Source organism: Oncorhynchus gorbuscha, unplaced genomic scaffold (genome assembly GCF_021184085.1).
Source record: "Oncorhynchus gorbuscha isolate QuinsamMale2020 ecotype Even-year unplaced genomic scaffold, OgorEven_v1.0 Un_scaffold_1308, whole genome shotgun sequence".
Classification (NCBI taxonomy): Eukaryota; Metazoa; Chordata; class Actinopteri; order Salmoniformes; family Salmonidae; genus Oncorhynchus; species Oncorhynchus gorbuscha.
In genome coordinates, this window is record NW_025746123.1 from 5,569 (window position 1) to 31,476 (window position 25,908).

Here is a 25,908-nt window from a genome sequence, read left to right on the forward strand (position 1 = left end):
TTTGACTGAGACTTTCCCTCAACAGTACACCTGTAGTAGTTTGACTGAGACTCAGTACACCTGTAGTAGTTTGACTGAGACTTTCCCTCAACAGTACACCTGTAGTAGTTTGACTGAGACTTTCCCTCAACAGGACACCTGTAGTAGTTTGATGACTTTCCCTCAACAGTACACCTGTAGTAGTTTGACTGAGACTTTCCCTCAACAGTACACCTGTAGTAGTTTGACTGAGACTTTCCCTCAACAGTACACCTGTAGTAGTTTGACTGAGACTTTCCCTCAACAGGACACCTGTAGGTAGTTTGATGACTTTCCCTCAACAGTACACCTGTAGTAGTTTGACTGAGACTTTCCCTCAACAGTACACCTGTAGTAGTTTGACTGAGACTTTCCCTCAACAGTACACCTGTAGTAGTTTGATGACTTTCCCTCAACAGTACACCTGTAGTAGTTTGACTGAGACTTTCCCTCAACAATACACCTGTAGTAGTTTGATGACTTTCCCTCAACAGGACACCTGTAGTAGTTTGACTGAGACTTTCCCTCAACAGGACACCTGTAGTAGTTTGATGACTTTCCCTCAACAGTACACCTGTAGTAGTTTGACTGAGACTTTCCCTCAACAGGACACCTGTAGTAGTTTGACTGAGACGTTCCCTCAACAGGACACCTGTAGTAGTTTGACTGAGACTTTCCCTCGACAGTACACCTGTAGTAGTTTGACTGAGACTTTCCCTCAACAGGACACCTGTAGTAGTTTGACTGAGACGTTCCCTCAACAGGACACCTGTAGTAGTTTGACTGAGACGTTCCCTCAACAGGACACCTGTAGTAGTTTGACTGAGACTTTTCCTCAACAGGACACCTGTAGTAGTTTGACTGAGACTTTCCCTCAACAGTACACCTGTAGTAGTTTGACTGAGACTTTCCCTCGACAGTACACCTGTAGTAGTTTGACTGAGACTTTTCCTCGACAGTACACCTGTAGTAGTTTGACTGAGACTTTCCCTCAACAGGACACCTGTAGTAGTTTGACTGAGACTTTCCCTCGACAGTACACCTGTAGTAGTTTGACTGAGACTTTTCCTCAACAGGACACCTGTAGTAGTTTGACTGAGACTTTCCCTCAACAGGACACCTGTAGTAGTTTGACTGAGACGTTCCCTCAACAGGACACCTGTAGTAGTTTGATTGAACAAGGGACATGTTGACACCTGTTTTCTGGTTTAAATCTATCACAAATGTTGTAAATCTTTAGTGAGCATAATGTTTGGAGATCAGACGCATTAGGTTATTTATGAAAGCATGCATGAAGAAATCATATTTATTCGGTTTATTCTGATACTGAATACGTTTTTTATCCATTGAGATTACAGCAATAATTCTACCTATAATGGTAAGCCAATATAAAAACTCAACATCTCAAGGGACAAGAGAGACAAGTCTATTTGAATATTCTTGCTGCCCCTACAAATGTTGTATTTTTTAAATTTTTTTAATCTAACAATTGATATGCAGTAAACAAAATACTGTTATCAAAACACTCACTTTCTGTGAAGTGTTGGCAGAACAAAAAAAGGCCTTGCCCTTTAAGGTGACGTATATACCAGAACGAGGCAGCGATTGGTCCAAACCTGATTCCGGTTGAGGGCAGCCGTCCAACTCAGGACTGAGGGGGAAAAACAGGGACGAAGAACTGTCAGTTTCCCGAAAAAAAAAAGACAGCATTTCAATCAGGTTTGGTAAGCGGTTTGTCTTCATTTTGTTCTAAATAATCTCGATGTATGTGTTGGAGCGCTGCAGGTATGAGGATATTGCTTGATTATAACCTGTATCTCACCGTTTGTTATGATAACGCAAGTTGGCTGACGTTACTAGCAACATGCCTTGGTTTCCAAGATGGCTGTTTTTATGAAAATACCTCTGCGGGCCTTTTAGCTAACGTTAATCGTTTCCGAATTTCTCAGAATATTAAGTCCCTGTGCTTTCCAAACAGTTATTAAAAATGAAATGCATTATTTCTGAATATTAAGCAAGGGTCCGCTGCGAGCTACAGGACGAATGGTTGCCTGCACTCGAAAGACCCAGCTAACTACCATTAGCTAGCTAACTTTGGTGTTTATTGTGACAGTAGTTTTGTCTTATGGTGGAAGTTACTAAGTCGTTGGGTGTCTTGCCAACACTCACCAGTTTACATTATCTATGGAGGTAGTTGACTCAAGCTTAGTTTGTTTGCCCTTGTAAGATATATGTGATCAATTTCATTTTGATAATTGACAAAGACCTATAAATTAATCAATTTGGGAATCATGGACATCTCCAAGTTGAAATATCTTCATATTTAGTCGATGTTTAAGTCTCATTTTCAGTATACAGTAGGGTACACACCATAACTCAGGTTGTGAAAAATTCCGTTGCACCCTGGTGTCACATGCCTGTCTGCTGCTGTCATGGTTTTGTAGCTTTCACACTCTCTCCTACTAACGTTAGCAATATAAGGAGAGTTGGCGAATGTGGTGAACTAAACTGCACCTGGCCGTGCTGCTGCTCTAGTGTTCACCGGACGTGCTACCTGTCCCAGACACGCTACCTGTCCCAGACACGCTACCTGTCCCAGACACGCTGTTTTCAACTCTCTAGAGACAGCAGGAGCTGTAGAGATACTCTTAATGATCGGCTATGAAAAGCCAACTGACATTTACTCCTGAGGTGCTGACTTGTTGCACCCGCGACAACTACTGTGATTATTATTATTTGACCATGCTGGTCATTTGTGAACATTTGAACATCTTGGCCATGTTCTGTTATAATCTTCACCTGGCACAGCCAGAAGAGGACTGGCCACCCCTCATAGCCTGGTTCTAATATATGTTTCTTCCTAGGTTTGGACCTTTTCTAGGGAGTTTTTGGGAGCTGTTTGGGGTTTTAGGCGGGGTTTCTGTACAGCACTTTGAGATATCAGCTGATGTAAGAAGGGCTTTATAAATACATTTGATTCTGATTGCCACATAATGCATTGCATTATTGAATGCGAGTGAGTTTAGTCCGTTGGTTCAGCGGTGTGGTCCACGACTATCCTGAGATTTTGAGTTGCTATGATACAATGGAGCTTTGTGTCAAGTCTTTCTCTTTCACTCTGTGGAAAATAAATAAATATGGGTTGTATTGACAATGGTGTTTGTTCTTCACTGGTTGCCCTTTTCTTGTGGCAACAGGTCACAAATCTTGCTACTGTGGTATTTCACCCAATAGATATGGGAGTTTATCCATCCTCACTCTCCCCTCTCTTACTCTCTCTCTCAAAACGCCCACTCTTGCTCTAAACCAATCATGTTTTGTCCTCTCTACCCACTTTTCACCCACTTGTTAAGTTTCTCTCCCTCCTTCACTCTGTTTATTATTATGCTCTCTTTTTATCTCTACACCCTCACGTTCTCTTCTCCTCACTGTCCTCTGTTTCTACTTCTCTATCAAACACTACCCCCTTTCTCCTGCTACACCAGCTTTTCTCTCTCCCTCCCTCTCTGTTTATAAAACACTACCCCCTCTCTCCTGCTACACCAGCTTTTCTCTCTCCCTCCCTCTCTGTTTATAAAACACTACCCCCTCTCTCCTGCTACACCTGCTTTTCTCTCTCTCTCTGTTTATAAAACACTAGCCCCTCTCTCCTGCTACACCTGCTTTTCTCTCTCTCTCTGTTTATAAAACACTACCCCCTCTCTCCTGCTACACCTGCTTTTCTCTCTCTCTCTCTCTCTGTTTATAAAACACTACCCCCTCTCTCGTGCTACACCTGCTTTTCTCTCTCCCTCTCTCTCTGTTTATAAAACACTACCCCCTCTCTCCTGCTACACCTGCTTTTCTCTCTCTCTCTGTTTATAAAACACTACCCCCTCTCTCCTGCTACACCTGCTTCTCTCTCTCCCTCTCTGTTTATAAAACACTACCCCCCTCTCTTCTGCTACACCTGCTTCTCTCTCCCTCTCTGTTTATAAAACACTACCCCCCTCTCTCCTGCTACACCTGCTTTTCTCTCTCTCTCTGTTTATAAAACACTACCCCCTCTCTCCTGCTACACCTGCTTCTCTCTCTCCCTCTCTGTTTATAAAACACTACCCCCTCTCTTCTGCTACACCTGCTTCTCTCTCTCCTCTCTGTTTATAAAACACTACCCCCTCTCTCCTGCTACACCTGCTTTTCTCTCTCTCTCTGTTTATAAAACACTACCCCTCTCTCCTGCTACACCTGCTTTTCTCTCTCTCTCTGTTTATAAAACACTACCCCCTCTCTCCTGCTACACCTGCTTTCTCTCTCTCTCTGTTTATAAAACACTACCCCCTCTCTCCTGCTTTTCTCTCTCTCTCTCTCTGTTTATAAAACACTACCCCCTCTCTCCTGCTACACCTGTCTCCCTGTGCATATTTTCTCTGTGTTTTAAATCTCTGTCTGTCCCCAGGTCAACAGGTTGTGAGTGTGATGGCATCGGGCAGTACGAGCAGTGAGGAGGAGAGGAGTCTGAGGGAGTGTGAGCTGTATGTACAGAAACATAACATCCAACAGCTGTTGAAGGACTGCATCGTACAGCTATGTACCTCCCGGCCAGACAGACCCATGGCCTTCCTCAGAGAGTACTTCGATAGGCTGGAGAAGGTGAGTCTAGGTGGGCGGGGTCATGCTTGTGTGTGCTGATATTTGTAAACAAAGACAAGTATCCATCTCAAAGTGGACAGAAAAGTCCAAACCTATTCTGCTCTCATGGTATACAGTAATACAACTCTATTATATTCTACTCTCTGTGTTCCCACTAGAAGGGTATACAGTAATAGAGCTCTACTCTCTGTGTTCCCACTAGAAGGCTATACAGTAATAGAGCTCTACTCTCTGTGTCCCCACTAGAAGGCTATACAGTAATAGAGCTCTACTCTACTCTGTTCTCTACTAACTACACCTGTAAATACTGATATATTCTATACTGTTCTACAACTACACTGCATTGGGAAACTATTCCGATCTCATTGTTACATCTCTACAGCCTCATTCTAATATGGATTACATATCAATCTAGGGCACTTCCCGTAATGACCAAAACAGGTCTTTACATTTATTTATTTTTTGCAAATGTATAATAAACAGAAACCTTATTTTTTATTTAACCTTTATTTAACCAGGCAAGTCAGTTAAGAACAAATTCTTATTTACAATGACTGCCTAGGAACAGCTCGGGGTTTGAACTTGCAATCTGTCCTGTTATTAGTCCAACACTCTAACCACTAGGCTACCCTGCCACCTCTACACTTAACCACTAGGCTCTCTGTATACCTCTACACTCTAACTCTACTATATTCTACCCTGTGCCACCTCTACACTCTAACCACTAGGCTACCCTGTGCCCCACTAGAACTCTAACCACTAGGCTACCCTCCACTACACTCTAACCACTAGGCTACCCTGCCACCTCTACACTCTAACCACTAGGCTACCCTGCCACCTCTACACTCTAACCACTAGGCTACCCTGCCACCTCTACACTCTAACCACTAGGCTACCCTTTTTATTCTAACCAACTACCCTGCCACCTCTACATCTAACCATAGGCTACCCTGCCAGTCTCATTCTAACCATTAGGCTACAATGACTGCCTCTACACTCTAACCAAAACGGGGCCAACTTACAATCTAACCCGGTTAAACAGAAACCTCTACACTCTAACCACTAGGCTACCCTGCCACCTCTACACTCTAACCACTAGGCTACCCTGCCACCTCTACACTCTAACCACTAGGCTACCCTGCCACCTCTACACTCTAACCACTAGGCTACCCTGCCACCTCTACACTCTAACCACTAGGCTACCCTGCCACCTCTACACTCTAACCACTAGGCTACCCTGCCACCTCTACACTCTAACCACTAGGCTACCCTGCCACCTCTACACTCTAACCACTAGGCTACCCTGCCACCTCTACCTCTAACCACTAGGCTACCCTGCCACCTCTACACTCTAACCACTAGGCTACCCTGCCACCTCTACACTCTAACCACTAGGCTACCCTGCAGCCCCATTTACATAAGTATTCAGACCCTTTACTATGAGACTTGAAATTGAGCTCCGGTGCATCCCGTTTCCATTGATCATCCTTGAGATGTTTCTACAACTTGATTGGAGTAAATGTAGTTAAATTTAAATTGATTGGACATGTTTTAGAAAGGCGCACACCTGTCAATATAAAGTCCCACAGTGGACAGCGCATGTCAGAGCAAAAACCAAGTCATGAGGTTGAAGTAATTGTCCGTAGAGCTCCGAGACAGGATTGTGTCGAGGCACAAAAGGTACCAAAACATGTCTGCAGCATTGAAGGTCCCCAAGGACACAGTGGCCTCCATCATTATTAAATGGAAGAAGTTTGGAACCACCAAGACTCTTCCTAGAGATGGCCGCCTGGCCAAAAGGAGCAATCTGGGGGGAAGGGCCTTGGTCGGGGAGGTGACCTAGAACCCAATGATCACTCTGACAGAGCTCCAGAGTTCCTCTGTGGAGATGGTTGTCCTTCTAGAAGGTTCTCCCATCTCTGCAGCACTCTACCAATCAGGCCTTTATGGTAAAGTGGCCAGATGGAAGCCACTCCTCAGTGAAAGGCACATGACAGCCCGCTTGGAATTTGCCAAAAGGCACCTAAAGGACTTGAGAAACAAGATTCTCTGGTCTGATGAAACCAAGATTGAACTCTTTCGCCTGAATGCCAAGTGTCACGTCTGGAGGAAACCTTGTTTACTTTGTCTACATACTCATCTCATATGTATATACTGTACTCGATACCATCTACTGTATGCTGCTCTGTACCATCACTCATTCATATATCCTTATGTACATATTCTTTATCCCCTTACACTGTGTATAAGACAGTCGTTTTGGAATTGTTAGTTAGATTACTCGTTGGTTATCACTGCATTGTCGGAACTAGAAGCACAAGCATTTCGCTACACTCGCATTAACATCTGCTAACCATGTGTATGTGACAAATACAATTTTATTTGATACGGTGAAGCATGGTGGTGGCAGCATCATGCTGTGGGGATGTTTTTCAGCTGCAGTGACTGGGAGACTAGTCAGGATCGAGGGAAAGCTGACCGGAGCAAAGTACAGAGATCCTTGATGAAAACCTGCTCCAGAGCGCTTAGGACCTCAGACTGAGGCAAAGGTTCACCTTCTAACAGGACAACGACCCTAAGCACATAGCTAAGACAACGCAGGAGTGTCTTCGGGACAAGTCTCTGAGTGTCCTTGAGTGGCCCAGTCAGAGCCAAGACTTGAACACGGTTTAACATCTCTGGAGAGACCTGAAGATGAGCTGTGCAGCGACACTTCCCATCCAACCTGACAGAGCTTGAGAGGATCTGCAGAGTCATGGAGTCTGAATACTTTCTGAATGCACTGTATCAGGGCTTTACACTGGCCTTTTTTACAAGGAGCCTAAGTTGGAAAGATGTTGGTGCGCAAACACAAGGACATTTAGGAGCACACTGAACCATTTGGGAGGTAATAAGAGTTCTAGAATCCTTCATTGTGTGCAGGTGCTCCTAAATAAGGGAGGGAGAGATGCTGCTCTTGTTTTTCACAAATGTGGAGCTTTACGTCTGTAGCTTGTTGTTGGCCAATCAGAAGTCATCAAAGAGCCAATAGACTATGGTCATAGAGCCTCGCTCTGTGTGAGGCAAAAGATAGGAGATATTTACTCAACGGAAGACTGAATTAAAATGACAGAATTAGAAGTGAAAGGTGGGCTACAACGACCAGGAGCCAACAGGCAGGCTGCTACTTCATATTCTGAATGGAGTTGTTGTTGTTTGTAAATGTAGGATGAGAAAGGTCACGCAGCCTCAGTTAGCCTAGCTAGCTAAACTAGCTTCTCCCGGGTTTGACGCAGTCGACGGGGTACAATATAATCCTAGTCGATGATAAATTAACCAGCTATGGCAAACAATTGGTCTACTATAGCTCAGGTCAGCTTGGTTTTTATGCTGTCTCTCGTTCCTCCCACCCCCCGGCTAATAAAGAAGCATTTTAAAAAATTGATTTAACTGTTGCCTCCTTCAGTCTGATCGGACCGGCTCTGGATCCGACCAGGTCTATAGGGAGCGTGTCTAGTTGTTAGGGGGGGGGGGGGCAGAGCGGACCTCCTTATTATTCTCTATGTATATTGGGTCTGGGTGGGTAAAGCCCCAGGTTAATTATGGAACCGTGAAGATCTCTGTTCTATTCTCCTATAACTGACCCCCCCACCAGGAGGAGGATAAGCAGATCCTACAGCAGCAGAAGATCTCTGTTCTATTCTCCTATAACTGACCCCCCCTCCCCTCACAAGGAGGAGGCTAAGCAGATCCTACAGCAGCAGAAGATCTGTTCTATTCTACTATAACTGACCCCCTCCCTCACCAGGAGGAGGCTAAGCAGATCCTATAACTGAACCCCCCTCCCTCACCAGGAGGAGGCTAAGCAGATCCTATAACTGAACCCCCCTCCCTCACCAGGAGGAGGCTAAGCAGATCCTACAGCAGCAGAAGTCCAACTCTCGCTCCGACTCCCGTGAGGATGAGGTGTCTCCTCCCATGAATCCCGTGGTGAAGGGGCGGCGGCGGCGCGGTGCCATCAGCGCCGAGGTCTACACAGAGGAAGACGCCGCCTCCTACGTCAGAAAGGTCAGGGGGGGGGTCAGCCCTCAGCCAATCACGCATCGCTACAGGTGCACCTGACCCTACAGTTATTACTACCAACTTCTTCTAGGCTACTTCCTGATCATCCACCCTTTTCCACAAGTGTCACCTTGCACATTACCCATCATGCATTTAAAAGCATAGGATTGGGGGGGGGGGGGGGGTAAAGCATGGGCTTTACCATGGTAAAGTCCAATTGCAGATAAAGTGTAGGAGTGTACACTTCTGGAGAAGGGTGGAGAATCGGGCCTCGGCCACTACTTCAATCTGATCAATAATAACCTTAACGACTGAAGGCAGTTTGCTTTGTGATCAATGAATCCGTTCCTTTCTGCCTCCTGCAGGTTATTCCTAAAGACTACAAAACGATGGCCGCCCTGGCTAAAGCCATCGAGAAGAACGTGCTGTTTGCTCACCTGGACGACAACGAGAGAAGGTACGAACTGTGTTCGCGGGTTGTTGTGTGCTAAACCATTAGTGTTCTCCTGGTGCTGTGCAATGAAAGCAGTATGTGATGTTGATCCTGTCACCGTGTCGACCACCTCCCTCCGCTCTTCACAGCGACATCTTTGACGCCATGTTTTCTGTTACCTACATCACCGGGGAGACGGTCATTCAGCAAGGTACGACATTTGACCTTTTTTTCACTTTGGCGTGAAGTCAATCTCCTGGTTGTCGTTCCAACATGATGACATGACCATCATTACTGCTGGGTCAGAGTGTGTCTCACAGCTGTTGTTTTCCACCAGGTGACGAGGGGAGACAACTTCTACGTCGTTGACCAGGGAGAGATGGATGTACGTCCCTGTTTTCTGTCTGTTATGTACAGTAGGGAAGACAGACTACCTGTCTATGGTCTATATAGTGGTACATCTGTTTGTTAAAAATACATTATATTTTAAGACAAAATACTGACAGAAGTTCATACTGTAGGGAAAGCTATTTCCATCTGTGAGGTTGTTGTTCTCTCTCCCTCCCTCTCACCTCTCTCCCTCCTCTCACAGGTGTATGTGAACAATGAGTGGGTGACCAATATTGGGGAGGGGGGCAGCTTTGGCGAGCTAGCCCTGATCTATGGGACCCCCAGGGCCGCCACGGTCCGAGCCAAGAGCAACGTCAAACTGTGGGGCATCGACAGGGACAGTTACAGGAGGATACTCATGGTGAGACTGACTGGTTGGCTGACTGGCTGGCTGACTGGCTGGTTGGCTAGCTGGCTGGCTGGCTGGCAGATTGAGTTAATTCAGCTCTATGTAGATATATGATAATTCTACAATGTTATGAGGTGTTATTTTCCCCGGCAACAACATTATTGGGAGACATTGATTTTAACAAATCAGCTCCATATAGTTTACTGAGCCTCCACACGGTGTCAGTTCAGCATCTCTAACAATGGTAGCAATACCAGATGTCTGGGGCTAAAGCTGAACACAGTTAGTACACATTTGGCTGTTATTATGGGACTTAACATGCTCTCTCTGTGTGTCTCTGTGTGTCTCTGTGTGTCTCTGTGTGTCTCTTGCTCTCTCTGTGTCTCTCGCTCTTGCTCTCTGTCTCTCGCTCCCTCTGTCTTTCAGGGAAGCACTTTGAGAAAGCGTAAGATGTATGAGGAATTCCTCAGCAAGGTGTCCATTTTAGGTGAGGACCTACACATTCTACACATGACGACTCCGACCAACAAGCTGTTCAAACAGTTGGAGAACAGTCTAACAACATGCTACCTACCTATTTACCTACCTACCTATTTACCTACCTACCTATTTACCTACCTACCTATTTGCCTTCCTACCTATTTACCTTCCTACCTATTTACCTATTTACCTATTTACCTTCCTACCTATTTACCTTCCTACCTATTTACCTTCCTACCTATTTACCTTCCTACCTATTTACCTTCCTACCTATTTACCTTCCTACCTATTTACCTTCCTACCTATTTACCTTCCTACCTATTTACCTTCCTACCTATTTACCTACCTATTTACCTTCCTACCTATTTACCTTCCTACCTATTTACCTACCTACCTATTTACCTACCTATTTACCTTCCTACCTATTTACCTACCTACCTACCTATTTACCTACCTACCTATTTTTACCTTCCTACCTATTTACCTTCCTACCTATTTACCTTCCTACCTATTTACCTTCCTACCTATTTACCTTCCTACCTATTTACCTATTTACCTACCTACCTATTTACCTACCTACCTATTTACCTTCCTACCTATTTACCTATTTACCTATTTACCTACCTACCTATTTACCTACCTACCTATTTACCTACCTACCTATTTACCTACCTACCTATTTACCTTCCTACCTATTTACCTATTTACCTATTTACCTTCCTACCTATTTACCTTCCTACCTATTTACCTATTTACCTTCCTACCTATTTACCTTCCTACCTATTTACCTTCCTACCTATTTACCTTCCTACCTACCTACCTATTTACCTACCTACCTATTTACCTATTTACCTACCTACCTATTTACCTACCTATTTACCTACCTATTTACCTACCTATTTACCTACCTATTTACCTACCTACCTATTTACCTACCTACCTATTTACCTACCTACCTATTTACCTACCTACCTATTTACCTACCTACCTATTTACCTTCCTACCTATTTACCTTCCTACCTATTTACCTTCCTACCTATTTACCTTCCTACCTATTTACCTACCTATTTACCTACCTACCTATTTACCTACCTATTTACCTACCTACCTATTTACCTTCCTACCTATTTACCTACCTATTTACCTACCTATTTACCTACCTACCTACCTATTTACCTACCTATTTACCTACCTACCTATTTACCTTCCTACCTACCTACCTATTTACCTTCCTACCTATTTTCCTACCTATTTACCTACCTATTTACCTTCCTACCTATTTACCTACCTACCTATTTACCTACCTATTTACCTACCTATTTACCTACCTACCTATTTACCTTCCTACCTATTTACCTACCTATTTACCTACCTACCTACCTATTTACCTTCCTACCTATTTACCTTCCTACCTATTTACCTTCCTACCTATTTACCTACCTATTTACCTTCCTATTTACCTACCTACCTATTTACCTACCTACCTATTTAACTTCCTACCTATTTACCTACCTACCTTCCTACCTATTTACCTTCCTACCTATTTACCTACCTACCTATTTACCTACCTACCTATTTACCTATTTACCTTCCTACCTATTTACCTTCCTACCTATTTACCTTCCTACCTATTTACCTTCCTACCTATTTACCTTCCTACCTATTTACCTACCTACCTATTTACCTACCTACCTATTTACCTACCTACCTACCTATTTACCTTCCTACCTATTTACCTTCCTACCTATTTACCTTCCTACCTATTTACCTACCTACCTATTTACCTTCCTACCTATTTACCTTCCTACCTATTTACCTTCCTACCTATTTACCTTCCTACCTATTTACCTTCCTACCTATTTACCTTCCTACCTATTTACCTTCCTACCTATTTACCTTCCTACCTATTTACCTTCCTACCTATTTACCTTCCTACCTATTTACCTTCCTACCTATTTACCTTCCTACCTATTTACCTTCCTACCTATTTACCTACCTACCTATTTACCTTCCTACCTATTTACCTACCTACCTACCTATTTACCTTCCTACCTTCCTACCTATTTACCTTCCTACCTATTTACCTACCTACCTATTTACCTATTTACCTTCCTACCTATTTACCTATTTACCTTCCTACCTATTTACCTACCTACCTATTTACCTACCTACCTACCTATTTACCTACCTACCTACCTATTTACCTATTTACCTTCCTACCTATTTACCTATTTACCTTCCTACCTATTTACCTATTTACCTATTTACCTTCCTACCTATTTACCTTCCTACCTATTTACCTTCCTACCTATTTACCTTCCTACCTATTTACCTTCCTACCTATTTACCTTCCTACCTATTTACCTTCCTACCTATTTACCTACCTACCTATTTACCTACCTACCTATTTACCTACCTACCTATTTACCTACCTACCTATTTACCTTCCTACCTATTTACCTTCCTACCTATTTACCTTCCTACCTATTTACCTTCCTACCTATTTACCTTCCTACCTATTTACCTTCCTACCTATTTATTTACCTACCTACCTATTTACCTACCTACCTATTTACCTACCTACCTATTTACCTTCCTACCTATTTACCTTCCTACCTATTTACCTTCCTACCTATTTACCTTCCTACCTATTTACCTTCCTACCTATTTACCTTCCTACCTATTTACCTTCCTACCTATTTACCTTCCTACCTATTTACCTTCCTACCTATTTACCTTCCTACCTATTTACCTTCCTACCTATTTACCTTCCTACCTATTTACCTTCCTACCTATTTACCTACCTACCTATTTACCTTCCTACCTATTTACCTTCCTACCTATTTACCTACCTACCTATTTACCTACCTATTTACCTATTTACCTATTTACCTACCTATTTACCTATTTACCTATTTACCTACCTATTTACCTACCTACCTATTTACCTACCTACCTATTTGCCTACCTACCTATTTGCCTTTCTACCTATTTGCCTTTCTACCTATTTGCCTTTCTACCTATTTACCTATTTACCTTCCTACCTATTTACCTATTTACCTTCCTACCTATTTACCTTCCTACCTATTTACCTACCTACCTATTTACCTACCTATTTACCTACCTACCTATTTACCTACCTACCTATTTACCTACCTACCTATTTACCTACCTACCTATTTACCTACCTACCTATTTACCTCCTACCTATTTACCTATTTACCTTCCTACCTATTTACCTTCCTACCTATTTACCTACCTACCTATTTACCTACCTACCTACCTATTTACCTTCCTACCTATTTACCTTCCTACCTATTTACCTACCTACCTATTTACCTACCTACCTATTTACCTACCTACCTATTTACCTACCTACCTATTTACCTACCTACCTATTTACCTACCTACTTACCTATTTACCTACCTACCTACCTATTTACCTACCTACCTACCTATTTACCTACCTACCTACCTATTTACCTACCTACCTACCTATTTACCTAACTACCTATTTACCTAACTACCTATTTACCTACCTACCTATTTACCTACCTACCTATTTACCTACCTACCTATTTACCTACCTATTTACCTATTTACCTACCTATTTACCTATTTACCTACCTATTTACCTATTTACCTACCTATTTACCTACCTATTTACCTATTTACCTACCTACCTATTTACCTACCTATAGGTGGGTATGTATGGATTCGAGTCGCTACAAACAAACTCAGCCTGTGATCTTTCCTGTCATTCCCCCTCTGCTGTGGTGATGTGTGGCGCCTCCCTGTGGCCAGTGTGTGTATCAACATCTGCCAACTGCAAATTCCCTAGACAAGTGGGAGAGTCTGACTTTAGTATGTGGTCCTCTACAGAGTCTCTAGACAAGTGGGAGAGGCTGACTTTAGTATGTGGTCCTCTACCTAGTCTCTAGACAAGTGGGAGAGGCTGACTTTAGTATGTGGTCCTCTACAGAGTCTCTGAACAAGTGGGAGAGGCTGACTTTAGTATGTGGTCCTCTACAGAGTCTCTGAACAAGTGGGAGAGGCTGACTTTAGTATGTGGTCCTCTACAGAGTCTCTGGACAAGTGGGAGAGGCTGACTTTAGTATGTGGTCCTCTACAGAGTCTCTGGACAAGTGGGAGAGGCTGACGTTAGTATGTGGTCCTCTACAGAGTCTCTGGACAAGTGGGAGAGGCTGACGGTAGCTGATTCTCTGGAGAACGTTCAGTTTGAAGACGGACAGAAGATCGTGGTTCAGGGTGAACCTGGAGATGAGTTCTTCATCATCCTGGAGGTAGGATTATCTCTGCAATATGCTGGCTGTCTTTTGGGATTTGATTTAACCTTTTATTTAACTAGGCAAGTCGGTTAAGAACAAATTCTTACTTACAATGATGGCCTACCCCGGCCAAACCCGGACGACGCTGGGCCGATTTTGCGCCGCCCTATGTGACTCCCAACCACGGCCAGTTGTGATGCAGCCTGGACTGGAACCAGGGTCTGTAGTGACTCCTCTAGTACTGAGATGCAGGGCCTTAGACCACTGTGATACAGCCTGGAATAGAACCAGGGACTGTAGTCACTCCTCTAGAACTGAGAACCAGGGACTGTAGTGACTCCTCTAGAACTGAGAACCAGGGACTGTAGTGACTCCTCTAGAACTGAGAACCAGGGACTGTAGTGACTCTAGAACTGAGATGCAGGGACTGTAGTGACTCTAGAACTGAGATGCAGGGCCTTAGACCACTGTGATACAGCCTGGAATAGAACCAGGGACTGTAGTCACTCCTCTAGAACTGAGAACCAGGGACTGTAGTGACTCCTCTAGAACTGAGAACCAGGGACTGTAGTGACTCCTCTAGAACTGAGAACCAGGGACTGTAGTGACTCTAGAACTGAGATGCAGGGACTGTAGTGACTCTAGAACTGAGATGCAGGGCCTTAGACCACTGCCGCCCCTCGGGAGCCAGTTAGTTTCCTTGAAAATAGAGGTGTAGGTTTACTTTTCTCTTCCTGTATCGTTAGACCAGAGAAGAAGCACCTTGAATATCTGATGGGAAATATGTTACGCCGAACCTGTTCTGTAGTGTTTTATTTCCCGATGCTGTCTTTCAACTTGTACACTTTTGTTTGCCGTGTTAAGAGCTTGGGAGTTGTCTGTCTGTCTGTCTGTCTGTCTGTCTGTCTGTCTGTCTGTCTGTCTGTCTGTCTGTCTGTCTGTCTGTCTGTCTGTCTGTCTGTCTGTCTGTCTGTCTGTCTGTCTGTCTGTCTGTCTGTCTGTCTGTCTGTCTGTCTGTCTGTCTGTCTGTCTGTCTGTCTGTCTGTCTGTCTGTCTGTCTGTCTGTCTGTCTGTCTGTCTGTCTGTCTGTCTGTCTGTCTGTCTGTCTGTCTGTCTGTCTGTCTGTCTGTCTGTCTGTCTGTCTGTCTGTCTGTCTGTCTGTCTGTCTGTCTGTCTGTCTGTCTGTCTGTCTGTCTGTCTGTCTGTCTGTCTGTCTGTCTGTCTGTCTGTCTGTCTGTCTGTCTGTCTGTCTGTCTGTCTGTCTGTCTGTCTGTCTGTCTGTCTGTCTGTCTGTCTGTCTGTCTGTCTGTCTGTCTGTCTGTCTGTCTGTCTGTCTGTCTGTCTGTCTGTCTGTCTGTCTGTCTGTCTGTCTGTCTGTCTGTCTGTCTGTCTGTCTGTCTGTCTGTCTGTCTGTCTGTCTGTCTGTCTGTCTGTCTGTCTGTCTGTCTGTCTGTCTGTCTGTCTGTCTGTCTGTCTGTCTGTCTGTCTGTCTGTCTGTCTGTCTGTCTGTCTGTCTGTCTGTCTGTCTGTCTGTCTGTCTGTCTGTCTGTCTGTCTGTCTGTCTGTCTGTCTGTCTGTCTGTCTGTCTGTCTGTCTGTCTGTCTGTCTGTCTGTCTGTCTGTCTGTCTGTCTGTCTGTCTGTCTGTCTGTCTGTCTGTCTGTCTGTCTGTCTGTCTGTCTGTCTGTCTGTCTGTCTGTCTGTCTGTCTGTCTGTCTGTCTGTCTGTCTGTCTGTCTGTCTGTCTGTCTGTCTGTCTGTCTGTCTGTCTGTCTGTCTGTCTGTCTGTCTGTCTGTCTGTCTGTCTGTCTGTCTGTCTGTCTGTCTGTCTGTCTGTCTGTCTGTCTGTCTGTCTGTCTGTCTGTCTGTCTGTCTGTCTGTCTGTCTGTCTGTCTGTCTGTCTGTCTGTCTGTCTGTCTGTCTGTCTGTCTGTCTGTCTGTCTGTCTGTCTGTCTGTCTGTCTGTCTGTCTGTCTGTCTGTCTGTCTGTCTGTCTGTCTGTCTGTCTGTCTGTCTGTCTGTCTGTCTGTCTGTCTGTCTGTCTGTCTGTCTGTCTGTCTGTCTGTCTGTCTGTCTGTCTGTCTGTCTGTCTGTCTGTCTGTCTGTCTGTCTGTCTGTCTGTCTGTCTGTCTGTCTGTCTGTCTGTCTGTCTGTCTGTCTGTCTGTCTGTCTGTCTGTCTGTCTGTCTGTCTGTCTGTCTGTCTGTCTGAAACTGTCATGTCTGTGTCTGTCCATCTTTTCACCTGTGTCTTCAGGCTGTGTTGTGCCCTTTCACCCTCACAGGTCATTCTGGGGTTATGTGCTTTTTTGTCCCTGAGTTTTCCTCTTCCTGTGTCTGTTCAGGGTTCTGCGGTGCCCAGAGACGGTCAGAGAATGAAGAGTTTGTGGAGGTGGGCAGACTGGGGCTCCGTCCCAGTGAGTGGACTGTCTCCTCAGTAGTGGAGATCTGCTCGTCTGGTCCCAGATCAGTGATCTCCGATAGCCCGGTCCCAGATCAGTGATCTCCGATAGCCCGGTCCCAGATCAGTGATCTCCGATAGCCCGGTCCCAGATCAGGCGTCTCCTCCGATAGCCCGGTCCCAGATCAGGAGTCTCCTCCGATAGCCCGGTCCCAGATCAGGAGTCTCCTCCGATAGCCCGGTCCCAGATCAGGAGTCTCCTCCGATAGCCCGGTCCCAGATCAGGAGTCTCCTCCGATAGCCCGGTCCCAGATCAGGAGTCTCCTCCGATAGCCCTGATTGTAAAGGTGTGGAGCTGGGTGTGTGGGGGTGGAGCTGGGTGTGTGGGGGTGGAGCTGGGTGTGTGGGGGTGGAGCTGGGTGTGTGGGGGTGGAGCTGGGTGTGTGGGGGTGGAGCTGGGTGTGTGGGGGTGGAGCTGGGTGTGTGGGGGTGGAGCTGGGTGTGTGGGGGTGGAGCTGGGTGTGGGGGGGTGGAGCTGGGTGTGTGGGGGTGGGGCTGGGGGTGGGGCTGGGGGTGTGTGGGGGTGGAGCTGGGGGTGGGGGTGGGGCTGGGGGTGGAGCTGGGTGTGGAGCTGGGGGTGTGTGGGGGTGGAGCTGGGGTGTGGGGGTGGAGCTGGGTGTGTGGGGGTGGAGCTGGGGTGTGGGGGTGGAGCTGGGGGTGGAGGGGGTGGAGCTGGGGGTGTGGGGGTGGGTTGATCATTGTTCCTTTTCTTCCTCTCTTCTGTTCCAGTGTTGTTGTTTCTAATCGTTGTCCTCTTCTCCGTCTGTCCCAGGTGAGATCGCCCTGTTGATGAACCGTCCCCGTGCTGCGACCGTGGTCTCCCGCGGCCCTCTGAAGTGTGTGAAGCTGGACCGCCCGCGGTTCGAACGCGTTCTGGGGCCCTGCTCAGACATCCTGAAGAGGAACATTCAGCAGTACAACAGCTTCGTCTCTCTCTCCGTCTGAGTCCCTCCGTTTCTCTCACTCTCTCTCCGTCCCTCCATTATTCTATCGCCCCAACCCGCCCTCCTTCGCCCCCACCCCGGCTCCTCCCTCCTTCCTTTGCCCCCCCGGCTCCTCCTTCCTTTGCCCCCTCCGGCTCCTCCCTCCTTCCTTTGCCCCCCTCCGGCTCCTCCCTCCTTCCTTTGCCCCCCCGGCTCCTCCCTCCTTTGGACTAGAGACACCATGAGTCTGTCCTGGTTAGGATCCACAAGACCTTGTAATGTCTGGACTAGAGACACCATGAGTCTGTCCTAGTTAGGATCCACAAGACCTTGTAATGTCTGGACTAGAGACACCATGAGTCTGTCCTAGTTAGGATCCACAAGACCTTGTAATGTCTGGACTAGAGACACCATGAGTCTGTCCTAGTTAGGATCCACAAGACCTTGTAATGTCTGGACTAGAGACACCATGAGTCTGTCCTAGTTAGGATCCACAAGACCTTGTAATGTCTGGACTAGAGACACTGTCTGGACTAGACCTTGACATGTCTGGACTAGAGACACTGTCTGACTAGAGACACTTGTAATGTCTGGACTAGAGACACTGTCTGGATGAGGTAGAGACACTGTCTGGACTAGAGACACTGTCTGGATGGACACCATGAGGCTGCTCACAATCCATGATGTCACAAAGAAATGTTCCTTTGTGACTTGTAAGGAAGAGAGAAGGATTGAATTGGAACCACAAATGTGTCATGACATTAAGGATATTGTGTCGTGACATTAAGGATATTGTGTCGTGACATTAAGGATATTGTGTCGTGACATTAAGGATATTGTGTCGTGACATTAAGGATATTGTGTCGTGACATTAAGGATATTGTGTCGTGACATTAAGGATATTGTGTCGTGACATTAAGGATATTGTGTCGTGACATTAAGGATATTGTGTCGTGACATTAAGGATATTGTGTCGTGACATTAAGGATATTGTGTCGTGACATTAAGGATATTGTGTCGTGACATTAAGGATATTGTGTCGTGACATTAAGGATATTGTGTCGTGACATTAAGGATATTGTGTCGTGACATTAAGGATATTGTGTCGTGACATTAAGGATATTGTGTCGTGACATTAAGGATATTGTGTCGTGACATTAAGGATATTGTGTCGTGACATTAAGGATATTGTGTCGTGACAATAAGGATATTGTGTCGTGACATTAAGGATATTGTGTCGTGACATTAAGGATATTGTGTCGTGACATTCCTAATGTCTGGGATAAGTGTAAAGTGACTTGGGAAAGTGGCAGGGAGATAATCTTCAGAGAAATGTCGTTTTGAATAGATCTCCACCAAAGGCTGATCGGTGTTCTTATACTTCTTATAGTTGTTTTCTGGAATGTTCTTTGAGGGTACTAAGAAGCTGTGGTTTTTACACCATGATGTTGAGGGAGGGTGTCCCAGGTCCAGGGGTGTGGCTGCTCTCTCCCTATTGGCTGTGGTTTTTACACCATGAGGTTGATGTTGAGGGAGGGTGTCCCAGGTCCAGGGGTGTGGCTGCTCTCTCCCTATTGGCTGTGGTTTTTACACCATGAGGTTGAGGGAGGGTGTCCCAGGTCCAGGGGTGTGGCTGCTCTCTCCCTATTGGCTGTGGTTTTTACACCATGAGGTTGATGTTGAGGGAGGGTGTCCCAGGTCCAGGGGTGTGGCTGCTCTCTCCCTATTGGCTGTGGTTTTTACACCATGATGTTGAGGGAGGGTGTCCCAGGTCCAGGGGTGTGGCTGCTCTCTCCCTATTGGCTGTGGATTTTACACCATGATGTTGAGGGAGGGTGTCCCAGGTCCAGGGGTGTGGCTGCTCTCTCCCTATTGGCTGTGGTTTTTACACCATGATGTTGAGGGAGGGTGTCCCAGGTCCAGGGGTGTGGCTGCTCTCTCCCTATTGGCTGTGGTTTTTACACCATGAGGTTGATGTTGAGGGAGGGTGTCCCAGGTCCAGGGTGTGGCTGCTCTCTCCCTATTGGCTGTGGTTTTTACACCATGATGTTGAGGGAGGGTGTCCCAGATCCAGGGGTGTGGCTGCTCTCTCCCTATTGGCTGTGGTTTTTACACCATGAGGTTGATGTTGAGGGAGGGTGTCCCAGATCCAGGGGTGTGGCTGCTCTCTCCCTATTGGCTACCCCCCCTCTCTTTTTCTCTTTCCCATCTGATGTTGGGAGGGTGTCCCAGATCAGTTATATACGTGTCATTGTGTCTAGGTTAAAATGCTCCGTTCAGAAAAGGGGAACTTTTATTCTACTCTGCCTATTTACTGGTCACAGAAAGCAGATCTGGACTGAACATCCAGTTCCTCTGGACGGGGGGGGGGGATCAGTCTTAAGGGATATTCAGTATTTCACCTTGTGCTTCATGTGTCCATTTAGCTTCTAAATAAGAGGTTTTCATAACAGGTGATGGTTGTGAGGAAAGCATGTTATACAACTCAACGTTAATTCAACCTCTCTAGTTGAATGAAGAATGTGGACCGTTCTGATATCAACCCTGGTGGGTTTAATAGTGTTTCATCCTGTGGATGGTACATGTCCAGTGTTACACATGGCTTCCTAAACACCACTATCTTTTTCTAATGTTTTTGACATGGGGAGGTCTGTTTCTGAGAGCGGCTGTTTTCTCTGTCTCTCTCTGTCTCTCTCTGTCTCTCTCTGTCTCTCTCTGTCTCTCTCTGTCTCTGTCTGTCTCTGTCTGTCTCTGTCTGTCTCTGTCTGTCTCTGTCTGTCTCTGCCTCTCTCTGCCTCTCTCTGCCTCTCTCTGCCTCTCTCTGCCTCTCTCTGCCTCTCTCTCTCTCTCTGCCTCTCTCTCTCTCTGCCTCTCTCTCTCTCTCTCTCTCTCTCTCTGAACTCTCTCTCTCTCTCTGCCTATCTCTCTCTCTCTCTGCCTGCTCTCTGGACTCTCTGCCTGTTCTCTCTCTCTCTGCCTGATCAGTCTCTCTGCCTGATATTCAGTATTTCTGCCTTCTCTCTTCTCTGTGTCCATTTAGCTTCTGCCTGAGGTTTTTATAACTGCCTGAGGGTTGTCTCTCTGCCTGTTCTCTCTCTCTCTGCCTGTTAATTCAACCTCTCTAGTCTGCCTGAATCTGTCTCTCTCTGCCTTCTGATATCAACCCTCTGGGTTTCTAGTCTCTTCTGCCTGTGGATGGTACATGTCCAGTGTTCTCTGCCTTCTCTAAACACTGCCTATCTTTTCTAATCTGTTTGACATCTCTCTGCCTGTTTCTGTGTCTCTCTCTGTGTCTCTCTCTCTCTCTCTGTCTGTCTCTGTCTGTCTCTGTCTCTCTCTGCCTGTCTCTCTCTCTGTCTCTCTCTGTCTCTCTCTGTCTCTCTCTGCTCTCTCTCTCTCTGTCTCTCTGCCTCTCTCTCTCTGCCTCTCTCTCTCTGCCTCTCTCTCTCTGCCTCTCTCTGTGTCTCTCTCTGTGTCTCTCTGTTTCTCTGTGTCTCTCTGTCTCTCTCTGTCTCTCTCTGTCTGTCTCTGTCTCTCTCTGCCTGTCTCTCTCTGCCTGTCTCTCTCTGCCTGTCTCTCTCTGTCTCTCTCTGCCTCTCTCTCTGCCTCTCTCTCTCTGTCTCTAATGTGTTTGACATGGGGAGGTCTGTTTCTGAGAGCGGCTGTTATTCATTGAACTGTTAGTTACAAGACTGAACCCTCATTATAAACTTATCTTTGAGAAGTGCCTGGTTGAGTTCCATCGACACTCTCTTAGAATTCACAATTAGAACCTAAAGCATTCCGGTTCCACACCGTCATGGAGTCTCAAGTGTTTTCAATGTTTGCTGTCTAACATTTATCTAACCATTTTTAAGTTTGAACCATTCCTGTTGTGTTTTGGTAAACCCATGTTTGTTCTAATCCTTAAATACAGTATATTGTTGTCAACTGGACATTTGCCATTTTTTAAATAATTTTGATGACTATTTTGTAATGTACTATATAGTATACGGTTAACGTAAGACTCCCGTCCTCCCTGTTCCAAATGGAGCTCTATTCTGTGGTGTCTGTGTTCCAAATGGAGCCCTATTCTGTGGTGGGTGTGTTCCAAATGGAGCCCTATTCAGTGGTGTGTGTGTTCCAAATGGAGCCCTATTCAGTGGTGTGTGTGTTCCAACTGGAGCCCTATTCAGTGGTGTGTGTGTTCCAAATGGAGCCCTATTCCCTTTATAGTGCACTACCTTTGACTAGGTAGTGCACTATATAGGCAATAGGGGTGCCATTTTGGAGGCATGCAGGGTTTTATTTCCACCGTGGTGTGTCGTCCTGGATAAAGCGTCTCCAGCTGAACTAGGATCAGGCTGGAATGGACACGGCCCTGCTACATCTCATAGTTGATCCATTTCTGGGGTTTTTACATTTTTACTGTTCAACTGTCCTTGGTGTCTTGTGTGAAATAAATTAGACTTTTTTTATTTGTCAGGCTGTGTGCGTGTCTGAAATGTCACTCTGTTTCATATACATTTACATTACTATATATATATATACGTATATACATATGTGTATATATATATAAGCCCCATAGTCTCTGGTCAAAAGTAGTACACTATATAGGGTGTCTCTGGTCAAAAGTAGTGCACTATATAGGGTGTCATTGGTCTCTGGTCAAAAGTAGTGCACTATATAGGGTGTCATTGGTCTCTGGTCAAAAGTAGTGCACTATATAGGGTGTCATTGGTCTCTGGTCAAAAGTAGTGCACTATATAGGGTGTCATTGGTCTCTGGTCAAAATAGTGCACTTTATAGGGAATAGGGTGCCTTTTCAGACACACAGTGTATCTAGTTGATGCCCTGCACCCAATGTTGAAATAATGTTAGTAGATTGTTTTCATGGGGGAATCTAGAATTCTAACAGTTGGAGGACTTGGGGGAATCTAGAACTCTAGCAGTTGGAGGACTTGGGGGAATCTAGAACTCTAGCAGTGGGAGGACTTGGGGGAATCTAGAACTCTAGCAGTGGGAGGACTTGGGGGAATCTAGAACTCTAGCAGTGGGAGGACTTGGGGGAATCTAGAACTCTGGCAGTGGCAGGACTTGGGGGAATCTAGAACTCTAGCAGTGGGAGGACTTGGGGGAATCTAGAACTCTGGCAGTGGCAGGACTTGGGGGGAATCTAGAACTCTAGCAGTGGGAGGACTTGGGGGAATCTAGAACTCTAGCAGTGGGAGGACTTGGGGGAATCTAGAACTCTAGCAGTGGGAGGACTTGGGGGAATCTAGAACTCTGGCAGTGGCAGGACTTGGGGGAATCTAGAACTCTAGCAGTGGGAGGACTTGGGGGAATCTAGAACTCTGGCAGTGGCAGGACTTGGGGAATCTAGAACTCTAGCAGTTGGAGGACTTGGGGGAATCTAGAACTCTAGCAGTGGGAGGACTTGGGGGAATCTAGAACTCTGGCAGTGGCAGGACTTGGGGGAATCTAGAACTCTAGCAGTGGGAGGACTTGGGGGAATCTAGAACTCTAGCAGTTGGAGGACTTGGGGGAATCTAGAACTCTAGCAGTGGGAGGACTTGGGGGAATCTAGAACTCTAGCAGTGGGAGGACTTGGGGAATCTAGAACTCTAGCAGTGGGAGGACTTGGGGGGAATCCAGAACTCTAGCAGTGGGAGGACTTGGGGGAATCCAGAACTCTAGCAGTGGGAGGACTTGGGGGAATCTAGAACTCTAGCAGTGGGAGGACTTGGGGGAATCTAGAACTCTAGCAGTTGGAGGACTTGGGGGAAATCTAGAACTCTAGCAGTTGGAGGACTTGGGGGAATCTAGAACTCTAGCAGTTGGAGGACTTGGGGGAATCTAGAACTCTAGCAGTTGGAGGACTTGGGGGAATCTAGAACTCTAGCAGTTGGAGGACTTGGGGAATCTAGAACTCTAGCAGTGGGAGGACTTGGGGAATCTAGAACTCTAGCAGTGGGAGGACTTGGGGGAATCTAGAACTCTAGCAGTTGGAGGACTTGGGGGAATCTAGAACTCTAGCAGTGGGAGGACTTGGGGGAATCTAGAACTCTGGCAGTGGCAGGACTTGGGGGAATCTAGAACTCTAGCAGTGGGAGGACTTGGGGGAATCTAGAACTCTAGCAGTTGGAGGACTTGGGGAATCTAGAACTCTAGCAGTGGCAGGACTTGGGGAATCTAGAACTCTAGCAGTGGGAGGACTTGGGGGAATCTAGAACTCTAGCAGTGGGAGGACTTGGGGGAATCTAGAACTCTAGCAGTGGGAGGACTTGGGGGGAATCCAGAACTCTAGCAGTGGGAGGACTTGGGGGAATCCAGAACTCTAGCAGTTGGAGGACTTGGGGGAATCTAGAACTCTAGCAGTTGGACTTGGGGGAAATCTAGAACTCTAGCAGTTGGAGGACTTGGGGGAATCTAGAACTCTAGCAGTTGGAGGACTTGGGGGAATCTAGAACTCTAGCAGTTGGAGGACTTGGGGGAATCTAGAACTCTAGCAGTGGGAGGACTTGGGGGAATCTAGAACTCTAGCAGTGGGAGGACTTGGGGGAATCTAGAACTCTGGCAGTGGCAGGACTTGGGGAATCTAGAACTCTAGCAGTGGGAGGACTTGGGGGAATCTAGAACTCTGGCAGTGGCAGGACTTGGGGGAATCTAGAACTCTAGCAGTTGGAGGACTTGGGGGACTCTAGAACTCTAGCAGTGGGAGGACTCTAGAACTCTGGCAGTGGCAGGACTTGGGGAATCTAGAACTCTAGCAGTGGGAGGACTTGGGGGAATCTAGAACTCTAGCAGTTGGAGGACTTGGGGAATCTAGAACTCTAGCAGTTGGAGGACTTGGGGGAATCTAGAACTCTAGCAGTGGCAGGACTTGGGGGAATCTAGAACTCTAGCAGTGGCAGGACTTGGGGGAATCTAGAACTCTAGCAGTGGGAGGACTTGGGGGAATCTAGAACTCTAGCAGTGGGAGGACTTGGGGAATCTAGAACTCTAGCAGTGGGAGGACTTGGGGGAATCTAGAACTCTAGCAGTTGGAGGACTTGGGGAATCTAGAACTCTAGCAGTGGGAGGACTTGGGGGAATCTAGAACTCTAGCAGTTGGAGGACTTGGGGGAATCTAGAACTCTAGCAGTGGGAGGACTTGGGGGAATCTAGAACTCTAGCAGTGGCAGGACTTGGGGAATCTAGAACTCTAGCAGTGGGAGGACTTGGGGGAATCTAGAACTCTAGCAGTGGGAGGACTTGGGGGAATCTAGAACTCTAGCAGTGGGAGGACTTGGGGAATCTAGAACTCTAGCAGTTGGAGGACTTGGGGAATCTAGAACTCTAGCAGTGGGAGGACTTGGGGAATCTAGAACTCTAGCAGTTGGAGGACTTGGGGGAATCTAGAACTCTAGCAGTGGGAGGACTTGGGGGAATCTAGAACTCTAGCAGTTGGAGGACTTGGGGGAATCTAGAACTCTAGCAGTGGGAGGACTTGGGGGAATCTAGAACTCTGGCAGTGGCAGGACTTGGGGAATCTAGAACTCTAGCAGTGGGAGGACTTGGGGGAATCTAGAACTCTAGCAGTGGGAGGACTTGGGGGAATCTAGAACTCTGGCAGTGGCAGGACTTGGGGGAATCTAGAACTCTAGCAGTGGGAGGACTTGGGGGAATATAGAACTCTGGCAGTGGCAGGACTTGGGGAATCTAGAACTCTGGCAGTGGCAGGACTTGGGGAATCTAGAACTCTAGCAGTGGGAGGACTTGGGGGAATCTAGAACTCTGGCAGTGGCAGGACTTGGGGGAATCTAGAACTCTAGCAGTGGGAGGACTTGGGGGAATCTAGAACTCTAGCAGTGGGAGGACTTGGGGGAATCTAGAACTCTAGCAGTTGGAGGACTTGGGGAATCTAGAACTCTAGCAGT

The 25,908-nt window shown here is 46.3% G+C and overlaps 1 pseudogene; it reads left to right on the forward strand.

The window, feature by feature from the left end:
* The first annotated feature begins 1,628 nt into the window (after positions 1-1,628).
* Positions 1,629-18,078, forward strand: LOC124022144 (annotated as a pseudogene).
* The last annotated feature ends 7,830 nt before the right edge of the window (positions 18,079-25,908 follow it).